Genomic DNA, 27,971 nt, shown 5'->3' on the forward strand with positions numbered 1-27,971 from the left:
CTACCCGCTCGCCCGGCCTTCCCAGCGGAAAGTGCCCAGCGAGTGAGCGTCATCGAGGACTAACATGGCGGCCTCCAGTGCGAACGTTGGCGCGTCGGCTTCATCGAGCACGGACGCGGCGCAAGCACGCCTGCAAGCAAAGAAGCAGCGCAAACGTTTTAGCACGCAAGAAGATATTTGCCTTCTGCGGGATGTGGCCGCGAAAAGGCCATTCGGGGACGAGCTCAAGTGGGCGAGTTGCGGCGTGAGGCTTCGGCTTGACTTGACCATCACTGTGCCAAAGGAGGGAATGGGGAGGGGAGCGCTGCGCGGTAACTGCCTCCTTGTTCAGGGGCACACCGAAACTGAGCTGTGCAGGGAATGGAAGAAAAGAGAGACAGAGGAGAAGATGGAGAGAGCGGGGAAAGAGAGAGAGGAGCGGATGGGGGTCTGCTTTGGAGAGAGGGGCAGGGAAGGAGGCAAGGAAGAAGGCAGTCGGGCACACATCGATCTGTACCTGCGATGCGGGAGCCCGTTTGGGCGCGCATCCACCATGCGAGTCTCCCCACGGCCGGTCACGAGTTGGCGCGCGCGCTCTTTCATACGGCCTTCGCATTCGCCGCGGAAGCAATGCGAGTTTTTCTCCGAGAGTGACACCGCCCGCCGCCCCTAGAGGCGCGACGGCCCTACCGCTGGCTCCACGCCTGCAGCTGCGGCGGCGAATGGCTTTTGCCTGGTTTCGCGCTGTAGCCCGTTGGTTCATAATGAGCGCAGCACCGAAATCAAAGAAAGCAAAATGCTGATGCTTAAACTGCGTATATTCAACACAATCCACTTGTGCACAGGTTCTTCGTCACAAACTTTGCTCGATGAAAGCATTTAAAATAAGGAATCACTCTCACATTTCTCAGAACTATGTAGAGCATTTGTGGTTTTAAATACAGAAGGAAATACTCTGATCACTTCCTCGCGTATGTCTCATGGTCTGTGATTAAATGACAAGTTAATGCTAAGAGGAAAAGAATGAAATCTTGGAGAACGAAAGTGTCGCACTCGTTCCATAAAAAAAGGTTCTATATCGAGGAAAATATTCTCTACGACGCGTGAGCCGTAAATCTGAGAGCGCCGTAGCTGGTGGCCTGAGACGATACTTGTAAGGTTGAAAGTCAGACTCATGTACACCAACGTTGAACTGCCAAATAAACTGATTGCTGGGAGATGTATATAGTACTCGATTTCGCCAATATCGCTTTTCGCACGTCCTGAATGTACTTATTTTCACCCTCATATAGATCACAACTTCCTTAAATTAGAGGCCTGTATCGATAGCTCAAAAGAATGCTAATTACTAATGTGCGCGCAACAGTCAAGAAGAACTGTAATGCATTGTTCCGTGCTCGAAGACAATCGCACGCGGCATTTCTGCTTTTATTGTAAAACGAGAGGCCATCAGATTTCTCTGGAATGACTGTAGCCGCGAACAAGTCTCTCTTCATGCTCAATATTGTTGTAAGCGTATTAGGCGTCTAATGTTTCAAGTGCCTTGTCACCTTTAAATTTTGTTTTGTCGCTGCGCCGCCTGTTTGAGGACACGAGTTCGCCCAATAAACAATTTTCGACTTGGACGCAAGCTTCCTTGTCGTCATTCTGGCCGGACTAACGCTAACAGAACGTAACAGAAGCAACCAGTACAAGCTGCGTATGCTGCCACAGATATTGACGCGTACTGAGTATTGCAATTTCAGAGAGTATGTATGTCCAGTGATTGACTTCAGCTACCATAAAGAGCTCCATTTTTTGTTGTCCACGTATATTCAACCTGCGGCGTGTCCTGAAGCTGCCTAAAAAAAAAATTGGTTTACATATCTTTGCGAAAGATCTCAGATTATGCAGTTGAATGCCCAGTGCCCTTTAGTCTCTTAAATTCGGTGACTTTTATTAAGATGTAAGCATCGCAAATGTTAATTTTTATTTCCTTGCATTGTAATCTAAGCCAGCTGGTATAACGCGCATTGCTGTGAGTTTTAGTGGAGCTCCGTTAGGTTGCTTAAAACTTCTTTTTGGGGTGCTACTTTGTTTCCTGAGTGACGTGATGAAAGTTCGTGCCCTCAGGAGTTTTATCGAAAGCGATGACGAGGCTACAGAAATGCAGGAGAATATGCAAAGCTTTTATAGTCATCGCCTCTCAGATAAGTCTATTCGCTCGTAAAGGCCGATTTTATTGACAGAACGCAGTTCCGAACTAATTTTGCTTTGCTGGCAGTTAGTTCATGTTTGCAGTTACTGTCAACTACTGACTGAATTTTTTCGCCAAACTTCAAAATTCTGTTCCAAGAGAAGATCTTGGACGGCGCGTGCGTGCAACGTGCTCTGCTCCTGCGGCCCAGGGTTGGGTTCCGTCTATACCCGTTCGTTTCGTGAATGACATGATGTTTTCCGGGGGAGCACCATGAATTCTTGCTAACGCCGCTGTTGTGCAAAATTAAAGCAGCTCCGCTTGAAGTTTCAGGAGCTATATTTACGCTGTAGAATCATTTACTCTTTGAGACTTGCCATCCAAGTATTACATGCCGCATATCATTCTACACGCTCATAAAGAACCTGCAGGAAGACGAACTATGTAAGCCGATAGCCTTGCTTTTTAGCCAAATATAAGGGTAGAGCGCGTTAAAGTCCGTGCTCGAAGCAGTACGTTCAACCATACACAGTCGGGCTAAAGGAGAGAGCGCGCAATCGTTAATCCGTTGTTTCAGATTTCTCCCATGGCAAACGGGCTGACTACGTGGTCTTTGCGTAAAGAGGTAAAATATAAAGGCTTGACGGTTACCACTGACACAGGCCGAACTGGGAGCGAGCGCGCGTTATTCTCCTTCCGCGTGAACGGCCGTCTCAGCGGCAGAGCGGTGGGGCAGTGGCGGCCCCACCAAGGTGCGGCGGGAGGCGGAAACAGACCCCATTGCGAAGGATGTAAGAAGAGAAGCGCGCGCTCCCCTCGAGACCGGCTGTGGTCTCCCTCGGCCGGGTTATCCGTCTTTTTCACGACGCGACTATAGAGGCTAGAAGGTTTGATATAACGCGACTGCGCATGCGCCCATCCCCTGGCGGCGGTGTCGCGAAACATATTGGAAGGGTCGCGCGCCACTCGAGAACGGCCGTGGAAGTGTAAACAAACCGGCTTCCTACGCGGGGTGCGTTGCTGCAGCCGTCAGGCGTTCAGTGCGACGCATTTGGCAATGCCTACGACATGTGTTGCATACAGCTGCATTGCCCAATATGTAAAGGGAAGCAAACTCGGATTTTTTTCGCTTTCTGAACGCTTCCCGGAACCGCCTTCAACGCGAAGCGTGGATAAAAGCCGTTCGCCCGTTCGACGATCGTGGCCTTCATTGGGCACCGTCAAGCACGTCAAGACTGTGCGGGAATCACTTTGTGACAGGTGCGGACGAGGTGCTGTGGTTGAATGCGTGTGCAGTCCATCACGAAATGTTTTATTAATGGGCAGGAAGGCCTCGAATGTCACCGCGGCACCCAGACTTCATTCCGATGCTTTTTGCTTTCTCAAGCAAGAAGGCCAAATGGGCAAGTGCTGTGAGCCGCTTTCAACGCGCGGTGGAGCGGACAACGAAAAAGAACTTACGAGAGCATTCACGCATGGTGCTACAATTTTGTCGTAATCTCCTAAGGAAATTTCCTTGTTTATGCCACTAAATCTTGGCCAATACCCCCATGTGGGTATGTGCCATGTATTAAGAGGCAGAAGAAGCAGAAGGTGCGTTATGCGTGTGTTCGCATCATATCCATGATGAAAAGTTCTGCGTGGTTTCGTCGGAATGGCTCATTGTGCGCTTCTCGCGCACGTCTTTATGGACGCGCATGCTTGTTTAACCTATGCAGCGGTGTGCTGCGGGAAAATAAAGTAAAATGCTAGCAGAGCTGCCATGTTGCTAGTGCGCTTGTGCTTTTATCGCTCGTGTAGCTATTAGGAAGCGCTTGAGCACAATGATTGCTTGTGAAAACTTGGTTTGGTTTAGTGGGGTTTTAACTTGCCAAAGCGATTCAGGCTATGAGGGACGCCGTAGGGGAGGGCTCCGGAAATTTCGACCACCTGGGGTTCTTTAACGTGCACTGACATCGCACAGTAAACGGACCTCTAGAATTTTGCCTCCATCGAAATTTTGCCGCCGCGGCCGGGATCGAACCCGCGTCTTTCGGGCCAGCAGCCGAGCGCCATAACCACTCAGCCACCGCGGCGGGATTGTGAAAACTGTGGTCCCCAGTCGTTTTCTGTGCTATGGTGTGCACGATGTGGTATCCACCTTTCATGGATGGTAGTCATATACAGCGGAAAACGCCATTCTCACTGGTCGGGGGTATTTCATTGAACGTCATGTTCCGAATGTAGCCTTCATCCTTGAAGCGGCGGCCCTTGTTCAGCTGGCGATCGCATCGCATGCCGCATGATCGGAGATACTGAAGAATTTGCTCTTCGGTGGGCTCAGCAGCCTGCCTCAGACTTCGCACACAGCCACCAGGTGCTGCCCAGGACACGCAATCGTTGACAGATTCCTACAAAACGTGCTCCGCAGCGGCACTCACTCCGGCCGGGTTGGGCGCACAGTACCCTTCCAATGAGCTTCCAGCGCTGTACGCGAAGTGGCAGCACAGGAACATGAAAAAAGCTCGTCCAGAATCACGTGACGCCCGCTCGGCTCCATTGGTCCTTTGTCGCTGCCCTATCCTGGCGTCGGCGGGCGTCGACGATTTTATCTGTTCCGCCAGATCCCGACGATTTGGCAAAAACGTCCTCTTCAGAGGCAAAAAAGCGCTCCGCTGCCGTCGACGCGGACGAATCGCCCGGAGAAACGCTCCATGCCGGCCACGCTTAACAGTGCTTGCGCTTAACCGCTAACCAACGTATTCAGGGGCGGCACCTATGGGAGCCATGGAACCCCCCCCACACACACTCACTGAATGAAAAAAAAAGAAAACCTGTGGCGAGGCTCGGAATCGAACCAGTGCCTTTGGCGTTATGGGTGGAGACTACCACTCCGCCACTACGGCCTTTTTGTCTTTATTGTATAGAAATAGTGCTGAAAAGAAAAGTCTAAGCACGCTCATGCCACAAAACACTAGGCCACATTACCCCTGCATGATCCCTCCTTCCAAAACATCAAAAGACCGGGATGCACACACATCCATCCAGATAGGGGAGCCAGCTAGGCGGCTCTTGCAGGGCAGCATATACTCCGCCACTACGGCTCAAGCTTTGAGCATGAATAAAAGCGCATCTGGTGAATGCACTCTTCCGATGCAGAAGTCTCCGCGATTTCGCTACGGATATCCTGGCCTAAGAGCTAGGTCATCAGCAATTTTTTCTTAACTGCCTTGTATCTTGTCTCCCGTCCCTAATAAACGATTTACGTTAAGTAGTTCGAAGTTGACTGGAACAGCCGGGAACGTTTCGCCGGGCGAGCGTAGGAAGACGAAGTGCTCTGTATACTACGAACTGCCTTGTACGATCACCGACCATCGTGCCTTCATAGTTTTTCATCGACCGTGGCGATCATGTGACCAGCCTGAACAGTCTCCGTCAAAGGTTAACTAGCACTTGAAGCGGCACTTGGAGTTGCTCTACTGTTCGGCGCTTGTAAATCGAGGCGCATCAAAAACAAAACCACGGGGCACGCAAAGCTCATAGACGCGAAGCGCCATAAAAAACTGGAACTCTTCTGGCCGCCTGTGGCGCCACCAAGCATCGGTTTTCTTTGCTTCCAACATTCAGATTGTCTTTGGTCCGTCTTCCTTGTGTGATAAAAGTAAGCTATCGGTTTCAAAAAAAAAACTTAATTCAATATTGAACCGCGCAACCTTCTTTCGTCAGCCTCAGAGATTCGTGACTCCATGGAGTAAGGAAAATTCCTCCAAGGTGGCGTCTCTTGTCCTATGACATCATCACGCTTGTACTTGCGAGATTGGCCTAGTGGTGGCGATACCTGTATTTTGGTTGTAGCTGTTTTCTACCTTCCAAGAGCTTTTTTTTTCAGTCAGAGTGGGGTTTTTGTGATCAGGAGCTGGTATTGTAACGATACAAGCCAACTTCAATTTCTCCTCAGTGTCCCTTTAAGGACGCTTGGGTTGAGCTGCACGGGGACTTCTTCGTGGCCACACGTACTAGAGGTCGCAGCGCACCCGAATTGATCGGGTGTATTTACGTAGTGCCCTCGTCCTGCAGTTAAGGTCTTGCGAGGTTGTCTTCTTTCCGGCCGGTGTCGGGACGCTCAGTAATCACATTCTTGTCGTGGTTTGCCTGAGGAGCGCTCCGGGTCGTGTTGGTGGCGCTGCTATTTGGCGAATGGACGTCTCCCTCGTAGAAGACGAATTGAGCGTTCGCGGCATCCGCGAATATTTATCGGACTCCATTGCTCGGATCGTCGAGTTCACTCCCTCGACGTGGTTTGACCTCAAGACTCGTGTGCGCGATTGCTTAGTCGAAACATGTCGAGCAAAGCGCGCACGGAGGACCGCGGCTCTCAGTGACTTGCTGTGTCGAATGCGTATAATGAAGCGAGCAGGTGAACTGCCCTTCACGATGCACGAGTACTTGGACACGCTTCGCGTGTGGTACCACTGCGTACTGGAGAAGGGAACCCAGGCCTCCTGTACGGCAGCGAGCCTACACATGCCGGCGCAGGCTGCCGCAGATCTTAGGCATGCCAACAGCCTTCGCCTTAAGAGTGAGCGACCGGCCCGTATCGATAGCCTCACCATGCCAGACGGTGCGGTCTGTGATCAGGCCAACGATATTGAGCGCGTTTTCCGCGAGCACTTTGCGGTATGTTTTGTTTTGCAGGGTCAGTGTGAGTGGGATGGGTTTGAAGCAGCGGTAGACGCCTTTTGCGCCACCCTCCCCAACCTACCCGATGACGCGGAACCGGCACTTTGTGCTCCCACGTCAAAGGAGGAAGCCTTCGCAGTCCTGGGTTTAGTATGGGCCGTGCATCTGCACCGGGACCAGACGGCCTGGTCGCCGGTTTCTACTACGTCTTTTTCGATGTGCGGTTCGACTTCCTTACGCGCCGAGTGAACGCTTTCTTTCAGGAAGGAGTTAAGCCGCCGTCCTTTGCCAAGGGCCGAATTGTGTTAGTCCCGAAGCAGGAAAAGACGTCGTCATACCCTGCGGCGTGGCGGCCGATAACCCTGCTGAACACGGACTATAAACTAGTGGCGTCGCTCATGGCTAGTCGCTTGCGGCCCTTTTTGCCGAGCCTCGGTAGCCTCTACCAGTCCTGCGCTGTGCCAGGCCGCTCGGTCTTCGCGTCACTCACGCTCACGCGCGATATGTTCGCGTACGCACACGCGAAGGGGACTAACGGGGTTTTCGTCTCGACAGACCAAGCGAAGGCGTTTGACAGGGTGGAATATCCTTACCTGTTTTACGTCCTGAGGTGCTTTGAGCGCTATTGTACTCCGACCTCACGGCCGACCTATTCTTAAATGGTGGTGTGACCGCCTCCTTTCCGGTAACGCGTGGCGTGCACCATGGATTCCCTCTTTCTCCGGCGTTGTTTGTCTTGTTTTTCGACCCCCTGCTGCGCAGCGTTGCCTCCAACGAACGCATTCGCGGCTTTCCACTGACAGGACACCAAACGACCGTCGTATCGGCCTATGCCGACGACATTTCAATCTTCGTCCGGGACACCCGGAGATCTGAGGGTTTTCCTGGCCACGTTTCAGGTTTACGCGGCGCTGTCTGGCGCCGAGCTCAATGCCAGGAAGAGCCGGGCGCTACGTTTTGGGACCTTCTGCGATCCCCTCCCGGTGCCTATTCCTTTCATGAACGGGGTCCGGGTGCTGGGGGTCCTTTTCGAACAGGCCGGAGTTTTGTCACAGACGTGGGGAGAGGTTGTTGAGCGCACGAAAACTGCGCTATCAACGGCAGCTCAGTTTGACCTCTCTACGGAGGCAAAGATAGCCGTGGTGAAGAGCCGCGCGCGCCCTTGCCCACTATGTTGCACGCGTGGCAGTGATGCCGCGCCGTACTGCGAGTCGGCTAGCGTTCCTCGTGGGCGTTTTTCTATGGGATGATGGTACGGCGCAGGTAGCTCGGCGCCTTTGCCAGCGGCCCCCTTCACGGGGAGGATTCGGGCTGCCCTGTGTAGCTACAGTAGCGCAGGCTGTCGAAGCCAAATTTGCAACCGCGCTGGTAGGAAATGTGTCGTATCTGGGGCGTTCGCTCATGCTTTATTGGAGTTGGGGCGTCGTCCCCACGGGAGAACTACTCGCATCGTGGGGCGTTGTGCCCAATGTCCAGTGCGCGCAACGTGGAACACAAGAAACGGCGAGCCATATTTTCTTCATGTGCCCCGTCACGCGGGCAATGTGGTGATTGGTTTATCGCATGTTTTCTGTTCGTGCAGGCCAGGTGTCCGCCAACCACGCAGCCAGTTTGGCAAACTTGTTTTTGTGTGCGCCGTGTTTGTATTGCGGCGTCGGCGCCGTCTGACCGTAGCCTGGCGGCAGCCGGCGAGGGCAATGTACCCAGCGTTGCGGACCCTACGTCTCCTCTTCAGACAATACCTGTCTGACAGGCTTGCAGCGGATGGGGAGGCGCTGTTCCTGCGGCGCTGGCACACCCGTTTCTTTGTCGTTCGGAAGGGCCGACTAGCTATGCCGATGCTAGGGTAGTAGCTAGACCGCCCCCTCCTCTTTTCTGAATGTTGTTTAATTAGATTGTGGTTTGTTTATAGCTGTCCTTTAGGGTTGGCGCTGGTAGTGTTCCACCCCCTCCTCCCCTCCCCCGGGGGGAGGGTTGATTTTTTTGTACAGTGCCGCTCCATTTTAACAGAACATATTAATGTTAAATAGATATTGTTTACCTTTTTTGACCACCCGATGTTTAGTTGATTAGCCTGTTACACTCGTTGTGGTCATGTACAGACGGGGTTGGATTGTGTAGATTTCGTTTTAGAGTGTCAAAAACTTCCCTTTACACATCTACGCTATTAACGTCATGTCTACTTGTGAAGGTCAATGTATCCGGTAGCCTTGGCTTGCGTACTTCTGTAAAAAAATTTTTTTCCAATCACGATATCTATGCAGAACGCTGCGCCCTGTGTGCGGCGACGCCAAAGAAAGAAAGAAAAAAGTAATAAGTGCGGTTTAATGAATTCAACGTTCGGTGAGTTCCGCGCTCTTGCGTCCAGCTTGGCAGGTGGCACTTATACTTGGCAACCATTCAACGTTGCGCCCTGTTGCTGCGGTCTTCAAACGTAAGTGTTATGGTAACTGAAACATATATGCAATAGTTCATTGAACAACATATATGCAATGGTCTAAAGAGAAGAAATAAAAGAAAATGGATCCTTAAGCTTCGTTTTTAAGAGTGGGATGCGACAGCGTTGCCAAAGGGTCCACGGAGTGCCATCGCCGGTTCGGTGAGATGCCTTGCCCGTTGCGCAATTTAAGGAAAGGAAAATTACGCCCGTGTCGTATCTCGGTGGACACCCGAACCGCGCCGTAAGGGAAGGAATATTTCCGACGCTCGGTGCCAACTACTTCTATTACGACTCCGACGGCTTTCGACCGAACGAGCTGTATACGTTGTCGCGTAAAAAGCAGAAAGAAACACAAAATTGCAGAAAAAGAAGAAAAATGCAGAGCGAAAGAGGACACGACAAGGAAGGGCTTTTGCAGTTCCCCTCATTAGCGGACTGAAAAGTGCAATCTTGTAATTCTTTGTCAGCGCTAATGCATGGAGCCCATCTCTCTCTCTCTCTCACTACCACGACGTACCTGATGGAAGTATGGAAACAATATTGCTGGTGGCTTAGCTCTGGTTAACCGTGGTCAAAAGCGAAAAAGCTGCATCTCCTTGGCTGCGTTTGGGGTCGAGCGACTGCCGGTTTTCAACTTCAATTTTCCTTCACTTACGGCGTGGTTTGGGTGTCCATCGAGATATGTGAGAAAGGCGTAATTTCATTTCCTTAAAACCAATTTTCATTTCATTTGCCTTCCCTTACGGATGCGGTTCGGGTGTCGGTCTCTACGGCAGGCGTCGCATCGATCACACCTAGTGTTCCGCTGAACGCATCAAAGTGCACCGGCATTTTATGTAGAACACACTTTCTGACCTGCGCATGCGATGCCGGCAGACGCTCTCCCGCTTGACCGGAGGTCAAGGTCAGAGGTCAAGGCTCAAGGGTCAAGCTCAAAGGTCAAAGACGGGACAGTTGGGGTAACAGCCGCTGGTGTCGCTGCTGTAGCTGACGTCCCGTGTCTAACCTGACTACCACCAGTTATGCTCATGGCTTGACGTCTACCTACATTCAAGGCGAAACTTTCGGCCACCGTGACCTCTAGCTATATTCACGGTCAAACTTGCGGCCCTTTTGACGGCTCGAAAAGGTGGCGTAGTTAAGCTTTTCACTTGAAAACTTTGTTTGCGACCAATTTAAAGTGTTATCGACCCTTACGGGTCACTGGGCGCCGCGGTCGATCGTTGGTCCAGCATGCCGCACTTGACCGCTGCTATCGTGGCTCGGCGTACGACAAATCGTTGCTCGTCCTAACTGGCCGGCAAGTGTCCCACTGTGTCACACTCGGGTGTTCTATTCTAGGCTCTAAGTCTTCCTTATGGCAGGCGCATGTGACATGCAGTAGTGTAGGTTTACCTGGCACCACGGTCATTCGTCTACGTATTCTGTGGGAAAATATGGTGTAGTTTGTGCAGGTGCTGGTAGGTATCGGTGTGTAGACTGCGACAGCCTAGCACCTCCTCTTTGGTAAGCCCTTTGTGTGAAACTGGGTAGCGTTTCCGCTGACCCCTCTAATGATCGAGCATGTCTGAGTACGTGGGGCTAACAGGGTCAAAGGTGCCCGTGGTGCAAAGGGTTGAGTCTGCTCGGTTGACGTACCCTCGAGCTGACTCGTCTGCTGCCACGTTGCCCCCCAACCCCTCATGTCTCGGAACCCACACTATATTTAGTGTTTATGCGTCTTGTCGTCGTGTGTAGAATACACTCTAAGAAAAAAAGGACTAAAAGGGGTAGGGAGGTTAGTCCTTTGGGGGACCAAGTGATTTGCCACAACCATTCGTCCTTTTGGGGATCAACTGCAAGGGGATATACAGTTAGTCTCCGCAGGACTAACTGCTGGGAGACTAATGGTTGCACCTTGCAGATGGTCCTCAAGAGACTAACACTTGATCCTTGATAATGATCCCTGAGGGAGCAAATGTTGCCCTCTAAGGACTAACAGCTGATCCTCAGAAATGATCCCTGGGAGAGCAAATGTTACTCCCTCTGGATTATCTGTTTATCTTCAGAAATGATCCCTGAGGGAGCAAATGTTGCCCTCTAAGGAGTAACAGCTGATCCTCAGAAATGATCCCTGGGAGAGCAAATGCTACTCCCTCTGGATTATCTGTTTATCTTCAGAAATCATCCCTGAGGGAGCAAATGTTGCCCTCTAAGGACTAACAGCTGATCCTCAGAAATGATCCCTGGGAGAGCAAATGTTACTCCCTCTGGATTATCTGTTTATCTTCAGAAATGGTCCCTGAGAGAGGAAATGTTCCCGCCTCAGGATTAACTGTTGATCAATTTGAATGATTTTCCAGGGACTAATCATTAATCCATTGAGACCAAATTTTCATCCACCTGTGGATGACATGTTATCCTTGCCAGACCCATGCAGGCATGCTAGCTGAGGTTGGCTGTGCTTCTCACCACTGCACGAACATGTGTAAGAATGTGAAACTGGACAATTTAATTTCAGCTTGAGAATTTTTATTAGTGACGTCTTCCACACACCGTGTAAAGGCACACCTCAAGGCTCGGTCATCTCGCCCGTCCTCTTCAACGTGGCAATGATTGGACTAGCAAACAAACTAAAGAAGATCGAGGGAATTCAGCACGCGATGTACGCCGATGACATCACGGTCTGGACCACCCGGGGATCCCTAGGCGAAAAACAAGAAAGGCTGCAAGAAGCTGCCACCTGCGTGGAAAATTACACAAAGGAAAGAGGACTGCGGTGCTCGACAGAGAAGTCGGAGTTCCTCAGAATCGGCAGACATCCCACCCAAGCAACCCTGGAAGTCACCCTAAAGGGTCAACTCATACCCGAAAAGAACATGATAAGAATCTTGGGCATGTGGCTACAAGGCAGCCGCAAATGCAGTCACACCCTTAGCCTGCTAAGCAAAGCGGCAGAGCAGGTGGGCCGCATGATCAACCGCCTCTCTCAAAAGAGATACGGCATGAGAGAGGAAGACACCCTCAAGCGCGAGCTCGAGCAGAGCCGTAGAGAGTCGAACGAGCTGAGAAGACAGCTCAATGAGCTCATTAGAGAGAAACATGCAGGAGGTGAGAACAGGGCGCTCACCACGTAGAACACCAACCCCTCCCCCTATGGAGACGCAACAAAGCAAGAATGAGGGAAACCTCGACAGCAAAATAGAAAATTTCATGGCTCAAATAATGGAGCAAATGAACCAAATGAAAAACGAAATTCAACAAACTCAACAAAAGTTTGCCCTACAGGAGCAAAGCTTTAAGAATTACGTAAGAAATCAAAACACCCAAAGAGTCAATGACGCTAGAGACAGACTATTTAACGAACGAAGGTTCGGCACAGAAACCCAGAGTACAACCAACTTTAACCAGTCATGGCAGAACACAAACAACAGCAATTAGAAATTTGGCAGTGGAACTGCAGGGGGTACAAACGCAAGCAAGGCCTCCTCCAGCAATTTATCCACACCCAAGCAACCCCACCAGACGTAATCATCCTGCAGGAAACTAACAACTCCCCCGCACTAAGGGGCTATACATGTCAGGAAAACGGCCGTACGGCAACGCTCATAAGCAACAAAGTAGTAGCCATAGTGCACGACGAAAAAAAAGATACCCAGATAGAACACGTAATTACGGAAATAATACCCAAAAAGAAAAGGAAAGCCAACAGCACCTTTATCGTAAACCTATACAGCCCGCCCAGCCAGACCAAAGGGGATTTTATCAGACTCTTTGCGGAGGCGAAAAAGAAGGTGGGACAAAACGCACTGGTAATTGCGGGCGATTTTAATGCTAAAAGCCCAAAATGGGGCTACCCCAAAGAGGACGAAAAAGGGCGCGGCATATGCACGGCGGCAGAAAGCGTGGGCTGTGAACTTCTAACCGACGAAAATCAACCGACCAGACAGGGAAACAGCGTGAGTCCAGACACGTGTCCCGACCTAAGCTTCGTCAGGGGTGCCAAGAACGCAGAGTGGGAGAACCTGCTCGAGAACCTTGGCAGCGATCACTACATTCTAAGAATAAGCCTTACGGCGGAACAAGTCAGGAGGAAGATTGGCACGGCTCGGCTAACAGATTGGGACGCCTTTAGAGCGCACTGCAAGCAGCTCGAAGGAGGAACCATCGAATAGGCGGAGAACTGGAGCCAACAACTAAGACAAATCCAGGACCTCTACACCAAAGAGGTAGTTAGAACAGAACAGACACCCGAGGTGGACAAGCGGCTACTGAGGCTATGGGAGGCAAGACGCGGACTCACCAAGCGGTGGAAGAGACAAGAACTCAATAGAAAACTCAAAAAGAAAATTGCGGACATTACCAGGCAGGCAGAGGAGTACGCGAACCAGCTGGCAAGACAGGGATGGCAACAAGTTAGCAACTCGCTGAACGGCACCCTCAGCACGGCTAGGACGTGGCAGATCCTCAAGACCCTCTTGGATCCGAGCAAAAACAAATCGGAAAGCAGCAAAGCGATACAGCGGCTAACCCATCAATACCAAGGAACAGACGAGCAACTACTAGAGGAAGTCAAGGTCAAATGCTACGGCAAAGACCAAGTCGAAAGTTACAAAGAAGAATACCGCGGAGAAGACAACCCCACGATGGACAGACCCATCACGAGAGAAGAAGTGATGGAAGCGGTCGCGTCGGCAACAAAAAACACAGCGGCAGGAGCAGACAAGATCCGAAACTCCTTAATTCGCAACCTCAACGACGAGGCAATAGACCAACTGGCCAAATATCTAAACACGCTATGGCAGGAAGGAAGAGTCCCGGCGGAATGGAAACACGCCGTCGTCGTGATGATCCCGAAACCAGGCAAGAAACTACAGATAGAGAACCTCAGGCCGATATCACTCACGTCGTGCCTGGAGAAGCTCTATGAGAAAATAATAACCAGAAGAATCCAAAATCATCTAGAAAAGGAGCAACTGTACCCGGACAGCATGTTTGGGTTCAGAGCCAACCTATCCACGCAAGACGTGCTACTCCAACTCAAGGAATAAGTGCTCGAAACGATGCCGAAAGCGGGCGAAAACGTGGTCATGGCCATCGACATAAAGGGGGCCTTTGACAACGTGAGCCACGTGGCCATCATGGAGGGCCTGAACAACGCCAACTGAGGAAAGAGAACCCACGACTACGTCAGGGACTTTCTCAGCAACAGAACGGCAACGGTAGGGCTAGGCGAGCTAAGAAGAGACGTCTTCCACACCCCGTGTAAAGGCAAACCTCAAGGCTCGGTCATCTCGCCCGTCCTCTTCAACGTGGCAATGATTGGACTAGCAAACAAACTAAAGAAGATCGAGGGAATTCAGCACGCGATGTACGCCGACGACATCACGGTCTGGACCACCCGAGGATCCCTAGGCGAAAAACAAGAAAGGCTGCAAGTCGACAGAGAAATCGGAGCTCCTCAGAATCGGCAGACATCCCACCCAAGCAACCCTGGAAGTCACCCTCGAGGGTCAACTCATACCCGAAAAGAACATGATAAGAATCTTGGGCATGTGGCTACAAGGCAGCCGCAAATGCAGTCACACCATTAGCCTGCTAAGCAAAGCGGCAGAGCAGGTGGGCCGCATGATCAACCGCGTCTCTCAAAAGAGATACGGCATGAGAGAGGAAGACACCCTCAAGCTAGTAAACAGCCTCATAGTCAGCCGAGTTACGTACTCCCTGCCGTACCACGCAACCACCAAGGCGGAAAGAGAACAAGCCGACACCATCCTGAGGAAGGCTTACAAGACGGCTCTCCACTTACCCAGAAACACGTCAACCGAGAAACTGCTACAATTAGGCATCAGCAACACTTTCGACGAACTCGCGGAAGCGCTGCTGGGAGCACAAAAAGTCAGACTAAGAGGCACTGCTGTGGGACGGGCGCTCCTGAAAAGGCTGGGTCGGAACACTCGCGGACTGACAGACAGATACGCGGAGATGCCGGACCACCTTAGAGAAACCTTTAACGTTAAGGCCATACCGAGAAATGTGGACCCTAACCTTCACGCAAACCGACGCAAGGCTAGGGCGGAGTACGTAGAGAAAACGCTAGCCTCGGAAGAAAACACAGTATACACGGACGCTGCCGTCTACCCGTGCGGGTCAGAACACGCAGCCGCACTGGTAGTCGTAGACAGCAAAGGAAGAATGCTAACGAGCGTCGCAGCAAAAGTCGCGGGCGCAGCGGAGGCCGAGGAAATTGCCGTCGCGCTGGCGGCAGCAGAAGGCTACAGAACCGGTCGCCCACTCAACATACTAACAGATTCGAAAGAAACGTGCAAAAATTATACAAAGGGCAGAGTCAGCAAAACGGCCCTTAGGATACTCGGCGGGGTTTTCACTCACTCACTTTCCCAAAACAGTTTGTGCCAAACGCACAAGTGGAGTTGGCCGTAGGCCACTGTCAACATTGATGAGCCTGCACAGCAAGTCAAATGACCGCTGTGCTTTTTTATCGAAAACTATATTAAATGCCCAGTACAAGGCCATCTGGGTTGCAACTGCCGCCAGCAGGCTTGTCTCCTTGATGCAAATCTTCTCAAGGCAAACAGAAAAATCTGTCGTTGTCAGAATGCCTCCTCTGTGCACTACAGTTGGTATATAGTGCACAGCTGCAGGATCCTGTAAAAAAACAAACGCACACGCAAGTTTTAGAAAAGAGTGTTTTGCAAATCATTCGAGAAATCTCAAGTTCAGACACCTCCAGCCTTGCATGTAAAGGAAGCATTTGCAAGCTTGTCCCTCCACAATGCTTAATACATATTAAAAGGTGGCTTACTAGAGCTAATTAGCTAAATAGGCCACCTAAGCAAAAAGGTTGCATTCAAACCAAGTCAGCTGCTCTGCAGGTCATTTATAAGTCAATTGCTTGGATGCCTGAACAATGACTGGCTGCGATAGTGACGCCACTATGCCTCAGTGCGAGATGGAATCCTTCAATGGTGATAGAGTTTACTGTAGCAGCACACCTGATTCGAGTTCGATAGCAACTGAGAATTTCTAAGCCTCTGGACTACATAGCCTCTGAAAATTTCCATGTAACAAGAATATGAAGGCTAGTATCCAAAGCTATGTTATTATATCAAATACTGTGTATTTGTTTTCTTCAGTCTGACACAGTATATTTGTTTAACTTGTTTAAGAAACAAAAGTAATGTCAAATGCATTCTCAAATAGAAAAAAGAACTGCATGCCCGCAGCATCCCAAAAAACATCGCTGCTCACACATGCGGTTTTAAAAACTTACAAATGGGCGGACGAAAGTCTCTACTCTTTCCTTCACCATGCTTGGCAACAGGCATACTGCTGCCGTGACTGTTGTCTCTGAAAGAGTGGCGAATGAATTTTAAATACAGTGACATGAAACATGGAGACATAAAAAGAGCACCAAAATTAAATGAAAAATAAATTCTGATCTTTATTGCTTGTTACAATATGCTTCAGTCCCAAGGTCCTGCTCCAGCCAACTTTTTACTGCATGCAGACTATATTAGTGCCTTCAAGAGGCATCAACGAAAGTGCGTTGACATCCCAGAATGGCTGCACTGGAGATAACTAAAATAAAAGGTGCACCACACTAACTACCCAAGCAATGCGCTGCTACATTTCAGACTAGAAGGCATAACAAATTAAGCAATAGCCCTGTATATCAAACACATTCTTGAAGTGATAGCTGCCAATTTGGGGTTAACTAGACATAAACCAAGAACAATAGTTCAGGCAGAATGTAAAGTAGTAGCGGAGCTTGCTGTCAGGCAAGATGGTTCATAGTTTCAAGTAGTAGTAAAGCGCCAGCGCAAGACAAACAGGCATCACACATTGCCCACTTTATCTGCTTTATGCAATTTGTTTTCCAGGTGAGGAAATATAAAAAAACAACACACATGCAGAATGAACAGCTGTAAACAGTATGCATTCATGCATACAATTTCAAGACCCACAATTTGGCTTTTAAGAGCTGTACAGATACTTCGCTAGTGCATTTCCTTTTTTTTATGCATAAGCTTCCAACAAATTTCTGGTGCTAAATCTTTACCACATGCATCCGTGGCCACAATGCTGTAATAAATGTGCTTCTGTACATGTTAACGACCACAAACGTAGGTGCCTCGTTGGCCTACTCGTTGGCCTACTTGGCCTTCCCACAGGTCAACAGAATTTCATAAACAACCCTGCTGCAACATGGCACAAACTTTTTGGCCCTTTTTTTCTTCCATAGCACAAAATGTGCAACAAAATTTGGGCGAGCTTTTGAGCAGCAGCAAACACAACTTGTATACCATGTCTGTCAGCTATTTTCTTTTTCATGAGCAACCTTATGTGCATATGGTATTTCGAGTTTAGCTGCATCGTTTTTTCCTCTTTGCATTGCTTCCACAATATGCACCATTTCTTTTTTTTTAGAAAACTGCCTCAGCATGAAGTGATAACCGCACAGGGGAACCCAGCTAACAACAACCGTTTCAACTAGCTTGTTAAAACTTAAATGCGTGATTACGTGACCTCAAAAGAGCAGATTCGAGACAAGCTGTCAATAGCTTGCTTGACTATATTAGAGTGTGCCGAAGCACAAGAAAGCAGCTCCTGTGCTTGTAGTGAATATTCCCAGACCTGTAGAAACAAAATTCTCTTATAATAATATTATGGCCCAAAACTACAACAAAATGACCGCTTACCCCCTCCAACCGAGGAAGCTTTTGTGCTGGCCAAGCAAAAGGACCCATATCCCAGAGGCCAGGCACCCCCGGGCTGGCGCCCAAGGACGTCAAGTTCTGCTGATGTGTACACCCCTCCCCGCTCGATAGGGGTAGAATCCTCTCTCGAGTGAATCCCGCTTAAAGTGCGCAGTTGATGAGGTGAGCGAGAGAGAGCTAGGGCCTGGTTCAGCCATATCTAAGAATTGTTTGCGTGGCTCATAAAAAAAAGGGCGGGGGGATTTATTATGCGAGCTGATCCCCCTAGTCCCCGTTCTCTTCGGGACTTTATTCTGCTGCAGAATGACACTTGCTCCTCAGTTCTCCAGCCTTCACTAAACAAAGACCCGTCTTTCCCTTTCCTGCTCAGCATAGCCACAGAAGGCAGTCCCTGCAGACCAAATTAGTGATGCTCGCCTAGTGTGGCCTTCACAATGAGTGGAAGCTCATGCAATAAGGGCAGGTAGGAAGCACTATGAGCACTGCTAGGCTGCGTATTGCAATGTAGTGGTCGACACAACAAACTTCAGCACAGGTTTCCTATGAGCAGTAAGCATTTAAATGACTTTGGTAGCATTTCCTAGTTCGGACATTCAAACCATAGTGCAACATTCATAGTACTCTAGGCTATATCACTCTTAATGACATATTCTTTCCAATGCACTTTGCAAGGAACAAAAGCGCGACTGGAAAGCTTACATTGCTCATTGCTACACATGCCTGGGCCTTACCGATGCACTCAAAATAGGGAAAGTATTTATCTGTGGCCGTCACAGAAATGGGTGATGCATAAACTGGGTTCCACTGTGGCCGAAAAAACTGTGGGAATATTCCACTTTCATGTAATATCCTCAGTCTGTCAGTCTACAAGAGTGGAGCCCCTACACAAGTGGATACGATAAGCTATATATATGCCGACAATATACAGTATAATATGTGTACCATATACTGCAGCTTCCGAAGTGCCATCCATGCGGGCATCGAAGTCTTCAAGGAAGCCTTCCAGGTGGCGCTTCTTTCGAGCTGCATGCACAATTTTTTCTTTTGTGCGCTGAAGGGCCTCTTCAAGCCGTTCCAAGACTGGCACGCTTGTGATCAGCTCAAACTCCAGCTGGGCCTACAAATGGAGAATACGAGCATAAAATAACAGTAATGAAGAACTGTAGCACATCGGTTGCTTTAGGACAGAATAAAACATGGAAGCACAGGTATAACACCCAGTTTGCCATGTTACGAAGTTCACGAAAAGAAATTTGCAGGCTGCTTACATAGCTCCCAAGCAAAGAAAGAATTCGGCAGAGACCACTTATGTGCATGAGTGCGAAAGCATTACCATACAATCGTAAAGCAAAGCATACATATTCAGCCATTCCCTGCTTTAGTCTCACAGATCGTATTGAGTTCTCATGCCACTCATGGCTGCGCACTGCAGCAGATAAAGGGACACTGAGGAGAAATTGAACTTGGCTTGTATCGATAGAATACCAGCTCCTGATTATAAAAACGCCGCTCTTACTGAAAACAAAGCACTTGTAAGGTATAAAATAGCAACAACAAAATACAGGTATCGTCGCCACAGGTCAATCTCGCAAGCGCAAGCGTGGTGACGTCATAGGACAAGAGACGCCACCTTCGAGGAATTTTCGTTCGTACATGGAGCCGCGAATCTCTGAGGCTGACAAAGGCAGGTTGCGCGGTTCAATATTGAAGTACGTTTTGTTTTAAAACCAATAGTGGACTTTTATCACCCAAGGAAGGCAGACAAATGACAACATGAATGTTGGAAGCAAAGAAAACCGATGCTTGGTGGCGCCACAGGCGGCCAGGAGAGTTTCGATTTATGGCGCTTCGCGCGTCTATGAGCTTTGCGTGCCCCGTGGTTTTGTTTTTGACGCGCCTCGATTTACAAGCGCCGAACAGCAGAGGAACTCCAAGTGCCACTTCCAGTGCTAGTTAACCTTCGAAGGAGCCTGTGAACGCTTGTCAGATGATCGCCACGGTCGATGAAAAAATATGATGGCACGATGGTCGGTGATCGTACAAGGCAGTACTTGTGTCTTCGCACACACACCCGACGAAACGTTCCTAGCTGTGCCAGTCAACATCGAACTACTTAATGGAAATCGTTTGTTAGGGACGGGAGACAAGGTACAAGGCAGTTAAGAAAAATTGCTGATGGCCTAGCTTTGTTAGGCCAGGATATACGTAGCGAAAGTGCGGATATTTCTGCATTGTAAGAGTGCATTCACTAGATGCGCCTTTATTGATGGTAGTACCTTGAGCCATTGTGGTAGCGTCTCCGCCTCAAACGCCAAATGCCCTGGTTCGATTCCGATCTTCGGCACAGGATTTTTTTTTATTCAGTGCGTGGGTGAGGGGTTCAGTGGCTCCCATAGATGCCGCCACCGAATACATTGGTTAGCAGCTAAGCGCAGGCTCTGCTAAGGCGCGTTTATGCTCCGGCGTAACGCGCGCGCGTGCTGCAAGGCGACGTCACGTCGACCAAAGCGAGACCCTCTATACTCCAACTGCGCTTGACCGCCGACGCGTTCGGCGGCTTCGGCGCACTCTGACCGCACTGGCGGGGAGACTTGGAGCATGTTTCTATTTCGCGCCGAGTGCACCAGCCGCCGCCGGCCCGACCAGACTAGACTTGTTCAACTCCGCGGCGAGGTGCGCGTTGTGACGTAATTCAATAGCTTCGGTAGTTGGGCGGAGCTGTTCTTTTCGAGCTCTCAGCTAATTTAATCCATTCACAGTACACATATGAAGGTACATGCAAGTGGGCGAGAGAGACCGATCCAGTGGACCCGTTGGATCTAGCGGAAGCCGTTGAAGCGTCGTGCGCTGGCTTTAGTTTCAAGCCGCCAACTTTAAATGCAATAGCCCTTGAGCACCCATCCATTTTTTGTGGAAAAAAAATAAATAAATAACCTGGCCCTTGCAACCGCGGGAGACCTCGACGCCACCTGCTGCACCGTGCAATCGCGCCATTCAAGGAATTGCAATCCGTTGGCCCCAAAGCCCTGGCCAGCCTCCGATGGGCGCAAGGCGCCGACCTTGTCCTGGCCCCTCGAGACTCCCCGCACTGGGGTTACGATATTTATTATTTAGTTTGCAACGGTTGCTCACTGAGGAAGGGGGAAACAACCCTCCGGCGCCTAACCTAACCGTGCTCGCTCAAAAGCATCGCACACTCTGTAGGGGCTGAGGTCGCTGAAATGCAGGCCGGAGTTTTTGCGAGAACTACGTCGTTGGGTTCGGGAACGGGATTCATCGCAACGCTGACAAGACGCCAGTGCAAACGTAAACGAATTGACGGTAGCGACTCCCGATAGATACCTTCAACGTGCGGCGACAGTAGCTTTCATTTCGGCGGCTGCTAGACCGCACTGCTAGCAGCCAGAAATCACTGAGTCTCCGTTTACGTCACGTTTCACGTCTCTACGTCATGTGACGTCATAAGAGTTCTCCTTGACGTAATAAGAGTTCTCGAGTTTGAATCAGAGCGGCGGGATAAACTTTTTCAACTTCGAATCGAAATTTCTTTGAAATAAATGCATCTTTCGCTCCCGGACAAGTGGAAACAAAGCCATGAAATGCCGAACTATCAGATTTTGCTAAAAAAAAAAATTATAGGGCTCGTCTCAGTGTCCCTTTAAGAGATGCACCACTGCCCCCGGCAGGCAGGTGGCACCTCTCATTGGCCGTAGAGCTCCATTACAAATGCATCATACAAATATTGTCACTGTGCTTCATTTTCCGTGGGGACTTTAACGAGAGAAGCTACTAAAATAAATCTTTTTAACTACTCTACCTAGAACAATGAAACTGCACTTATACTGTTTTTTTCTACCTTTTTCAGAACAATAATTAGTTTCCTTGTAGAAGGATTACTTTTAGCTCAGTGTTACTAAGAAGATTAAAACAATGGTCCTTTTGTGCACGATTTCACATTGAAAATTTTCACTGGGTACGAAGAGCAACAGCTAATTTTGCGGCTTAATAATTGTAGAATGCCAGAAACTAGCTCAAATTTGGTCATGAAAGTTTTTCTAGTATGGGAAAAATAAATTGTGATGATGTTACCCTTTTGTTTTTCAGAATCATTACTTAGATTAGTGTAGTTTGAAGCCTCTCTAAACTTGCAGCAGAGATATTGAAATTCTGAATAGATATTTGCAAGTTACACATACACATTCTACAGAACACATCTGCGACGTTTCACAGTGATATGGAATGGAGACTTACAGAAGATCCTGGGTGCAAATTTTCGAAGTCCGCCCAGAATTTTTGGTACTTGCACTTTTCGTATCGCACTGAAACTTGGCAAATGTGTCCTTTACAATGTGTAGCTTCAGATGTCGCCTAAGAATTGCAGTATCTCCAATGCAAGTGTATAGAAACGATTCAACAGTAATGAGTTCCAAAAACATAACAATAACATCACAATTTTTTTTTCACACCAGGAACTTCCATGACCACATCAGGGCTATTTCCCTGCATTCTATAGTTAGTAAGCTATAAAATAAGCTACCGCTGGTAGTTCCCAGTGAACATTTTCTATGAGAAAGCATGCGCACAAAAGGGCCTTTTTAGAGCAAAAGCTCTACTACTCCAGGTACAACTCGGAAATTCCCCTGGCTCCAACTTTCCTAGTAGTGTTATATAGGCCCTCCGAGCTTTTATAACACTACCCGCTGAGTGGCACAGTGGCTGAGAATTAAGGCACGCAACCGGTAGATGGCTTTGCCGAGCACTGCCACCAGTAAGGAGAGAGCCCAAGTTGGCTGGTTACGGAGAGATTCAACAGGGAATAGTTGCCGTCGCAAAGAACCTTTGGCCTTTGGTGGCGTCACCACCGTGTGTGACGTCATGGTGATCATGTGATTAGAAGCTGCAACAAAATGGTTGTGTCTGCCGCCTTCATCTACCATGGATGAGCGAGTTGGACCACCCGCGAATGCTTTTTCTAGTTATAACCAAGTTCAAGTAAGATGAAATTTACACAAATTGTTTTTTGAGGCCTGTTAGCAACACTGAGCAAAAGTGTGCACTACAAGAGAACTAATTAGTGTCCTGAAAAGAGCAGAAAAGCAGTATTAAGCACACAAAATTTCACTGCTCTGGGTGGTCCATTTAAAATTGTTTTTTTTTTCCTGTGGCATCTCCGCTTAAATGTGGAATGATCTTTGGACTCTCATTGTGTGGATTTTCTCTGCAATGCAGGTACTATTCAGTGCATCGAAAGTATAAGTACGGTCCCTGACGAATATCCTGACTGTCTTGCTTAGTTCGATATTTCCCTTCAGTGTCCACCATGTAACAGCTGTCACCAGCAAACACCGGTAGTACCAACTTGAAGCACATACAAGAACCGTGCAATAAATAAACGACTAAACAGCAGAAGTCGAGCAACAAAAACAAAAAGACCAGAATGTGGAATCAGGGCATGCTACACTGAACCAACCCTAGGTGTATTCTGAAATTCAAACAGTGCGAGCCATTCAATCAGGTCTCCACTGAGGCAAAGAGAAATAAATTTGAGCTGAATTTTCTGCACATATAGACCACTTCCGCCTAATTGCTTTAGCGGGTTTAACGTCCCAAGACGATTCAGGCCATAAGGAACGCCGTAGTGAAAGGCTCCAGACAATTTAGACCATCTGAGGTCCTTAAACATGCACTGACGTCACACAGCATATCCACACTTTTGTATTTCGCCTCCACTAAGATGGAATGCAAAGTGCAGGCACCGCAACTGAAATCAAAAAAAGGAAAGGATTAAAAGAAAGAAAGAAAGACAAAAGAGGAAAAGAAAAAGAAAATTTCTTTTTCCTTGCTTCGCTAACTGATGGTCTAGTTACTGAACTTACGATTGAGCTCATGGCCAATGCTGGAAATTTCTCTATTGCCACTGCCACTGATGGATCCTCGGATCCAATCCACTTCCTTCGGGTAGGAAATGTTCGGCGCATACAATCTATTATGTAAGCCATGTCTGGCCGAGCTTTTTGTACTGCCGACTTCATTCCTTCGATGTGGCCAGCAATACTGTCTTCATCCTCCCCGTCTGGTGCAGTTGCCTGCAAGCAAAAGGAGCCTACTTCACACTGCACACCAGGCTGTCTTCAGCACAATGACTACATGAAATCCAAATGCATACCACAGACGGCCTCGAAACACGCTGCAGGGCATTTCCGCCAACCGTGGCCACTTTCCCATCTTTCATCGTTTTTTTTGACGGTGGAGAATCTGCCCCATCATTCTGCTCGATACGGATTTTTCTCCGCTCATATTTTGCCTTGAAGCGGAGAGCTTCTCGCCAAGAGTCCTGTGTTTAAAAGATTTCACACAATGCAAGCATTACTACTTGCACTGACAAAAGCAATCACAGTACAATTAAATACATGCTAACAGTGATGGTGTTGATCACAAGCTACCAGTAAACACCCATGGACATAACAATACCTCATGAGAAGCTATAGATATTGCTCCATATTTTATTGCAGCACATTTTTGATAGCATAAAAACACTAAAGGACCCACACTGATCTCTCGCCGACATTAGTTTTTTATGGTAGCGCGCACATTACCAAATTTGCAGCATAGAGTTCCTTTCCAGTAATTCAAGCTTTGTTTTCCAATTATCTTTTCACTGTGAGGCGAACTTTTTTGCTGTTTTAATGTCCTGAAACGACACATCAGCTACGATGGGCACCACAGTGGAGTTTCTGGATTAATTTTGATCACTTGGAGTTCTCTAATAACTAGGCCAACCAATGGCCCTTCGATTCAAATGCAAACCAGACAAGCTGGGCCAGGATTATCAAGCTCTCTCGTACAACCCTTTAATACACCGTCCTATTCGACAGTCTTCATGACTACCTCCAGAAGACGGCTGTAGCACCGAAAAAGACAACACATAGCAAGCAAGACGGGACAGGCACAACTTCCAACTATTTATTCACCGCGAATGCGAATGAATATAAGGACAAATCAAGATGGGTAGCAAGAACCACACATGCGCGCGAGGGTTTTACAAAAAAACTGGATAAAAGATAGGTTAGGCACACACATATCTCACGCCCGTGTATCTAAAAAAGCAATTTCATTCTTATAAATGGAGATAGATGGGGCACTAACACAATCGCTACAGCTTCTTTTAATATAGAAGGCCGGCAACAGTTCACGGGCTGTCTGGTCCTTACTTGTTTAAAACCTTTGCTTCTTTCAGCCTTGCCACACACTTAATCTTCCTTTCTTCTCTGCAGGCTTTATAATGATGTGGCAGATGAGAACCAGTGCATTTTGTAAATCCCGATTATGTTCCACTAATTGGTCGTTATTACAGCGGCCGGTTTGTCCAATGTGCTTTCCGCATGTGAGAGGAATCTGATATACGACTCCCACGGCACATTTAACAAGCGGAGCTGCATGCTTCTTTTTACAATCAGTCTTGTTTACCTTGTTGGGATCAGTTTTAACGCACAAGCCAGCCAGTTTCTTTGGGGTAGAAAAAACCACAGGAACCTTATATTTTGTTGCCACATGCATCAAATTGTGTGCCAAATTTGCTGTCTTTTTCGGCGCTACAACCACCTTCTGGAAACATGCACCAACTAGCCCCCCAACAAGTATTACTCATGACTGCCCCGCTACTGCAGCAAGAGGGAAAGAGGACCTGCTCACTAGCGACGTACCACAGGAAATATCTGAACAATTTTTTATCCCATTTTTTTGTGAGATAGTATTTTATGAAAGAGAATCAGCCAGCCATGCCAGCAGCATGCACTGTGGTGTGAATGACTCTATCAGTGGCGCCCAAAACAGAGTCATTGAAAATGGTACGGCTACCACTGATAAATAGAGAAGACATTATTATTATACTCAGAACACCTAGGCCGCCCTGTTAATTTAAGAAAGTCTGCTGTCCCTACAAGATTATTTTGAAGGGCTTCAGCTGCCTACTTACATAGCCGGTGCCAGATTAGTCAGCCAGGTTTGGGTACCTGGACACCAGAGCTTGCGCAGCCTCATTGTACAGCTTGCCAGGGTACCTAGCACAGTTAAGACAAACGTGTAAGGCAGTACACAGTGAGGATGTTCTTTTGTAGGCTCACATAGACATTTTAGTTTCAGATGCAGTCAGTGTCTTAGGTGCAAGACGTGGGAGGACACATAAGCTCTGCTTTTAAGTTTACGACGTGACAGCAGTTCCCCTTGCTCACATAAGCAAGGACATTGCTTGCTCTCTCACAATAAATATGTGAAACACTAAACCACACACATTTACAGCCCTCTTTAACCAAGTCCTTTGAACATTCCTACATGACATACCAATAGCATGTCTGACTCGCAACCCAAGGGTCACGGATTCGATTCTCAACTAACCGCAATTTTCCTTTCGGGGCAACTCATCCACTTTATATGCAGAACTGAGGAGTGGGCGATTTGGCGGTGATCCACCAAATACAAACCAGCGCTTACAGACACAGACAAAGGACGAGACGAAACAAACTGAAAAGCCTTCAGTTCGTTTCGTCTCGTCCTCTGTCCGTGTTTGTAAGCGCTGGTTTTTATACGATGGATCAGTTTATATGTCTGGATGGCCTAATGATGCTCCAGGCACATTGCAACCTTCTAATCACCAGTTTTCTAATTTCATTCACTTTTCAAGTCCGTCACTCTATGTGTGACATAGCCACCTTTTCAACAAATTCAAATTTCTTGCTCATGTCTACTAATGCCGACACAGGATTTTCTGCGCCACGAGCTCCTTCATGCTTTCTCGTTAAAATGGCTTATGGCCACGCAAGTTTGTAGCCCAAGTTATCTCCACATTGCCCTACATGGTCCAAAAGTCTTGCAAATAACTTACATGGTGTATAAGCAGAGGTCATGATAGAGCCATTGGACAACTCTGCTCCGTGCTCTGAAGTATGGTCCACTTTGGTGGCGCTCTATACTGAATTTGATGTCGTTTGGTACAGCTGGCAGGCTGTATGTGGCAGTGACACGGGATTGCTCCGCTTGCTGGGGCTCGTCAAGAACATCCGCAATCCTAAAGTGCCAGGTTAAAATAAGAAAAGAAGAGAAGAGCATACTACACAGTGAGCACAGACTGTGGCCAACATTTCCATACATTTCTACTATGATTGCCATTGATTGCAGTGGAAGACATAAATTGGACACTCCTCCTTGCTGCATGATGCTCCTCCAGCATTATTTGAAATATACAAAATAATAGTTAATACTGGTAAGAAAATGTACTCACCGAACCTGGCAATCCTCGGAGACTTTGATTTTTGCCCTGTCCCGAATTTCAAAGTCTTCAGGTATGTCAACAAAAACATTAAAATCTTCTTCGAACATCTGTGGAAACACGAGAATGATACTAAAATAGCTAACCATGTAAAGTTAAACTATTCAAAATGAGTGTGTCACATTATTTTCCGGAGAATGTTGGCATGCTTGCTGCATCGCATTACGAGACCTCAATCAACGGGCTACGCACTCAATTCAGGACCTGTCAATTTAGAAGAGCAATGACCATAAAATACTGCAACACCAGCAACAGTTCCCTCTACCTCGGGTATTTCGAGTGCAGTCGTCAGCACGTCTGTCTAGAGCACAGGAATGCCTGCATATCGCACTAAATAAGTGGAATTTTCACGCTGGTATTTGGTCGTAGAGATAATGCTTGCGCTGGTGCGAAGCAGCATTGACAGCGGTTGAGTGAAGATTTCACTTTGTTTGCTCCGCACTACACCGCTCCAGCGCTCTAGACAGGCCTGTACCTCGCGACTGAAATAAAGCATTAATATGTGAAAAATGCTCTATACAGCTGCCTTAGTGTTAAGCGGCGCGCTCCGGTGTGCATTTTTAATATTCGCCGACCTTTGTTGTGACACGAGATCCTTATGGAAAGGGAGATTTTTAGAGCATGACGCATAGGGAAGCACATGCATGCCGAGATATTGCTTTAAACTTTACA

At 48.3% G+C, this 27,971-nt stretch overlaps 1 pseudogene; it reads right to left on the bottom strand.

The window, feature by feature from the left end:
- On the bottom strand, window positions 1-27,971 carry LOC144122272 (uncharacterized; annotated as a pseudogene).

Source organism: Amblyomma americanum, chromosome 1 (assembly GCF_052857255.1).
Source record: "Amblyomma americanum isolate KBUSLIRL-KWMA chromosome 1, ASM5285725v1, whole genome shotgun sequence".
Taxonomy (NCBI): Eukaryota; Metazoa; Arthropoda; class Arachnida; order Ixodida; family Ixodidae; genus Amblyomma; species Amblyomma americanum.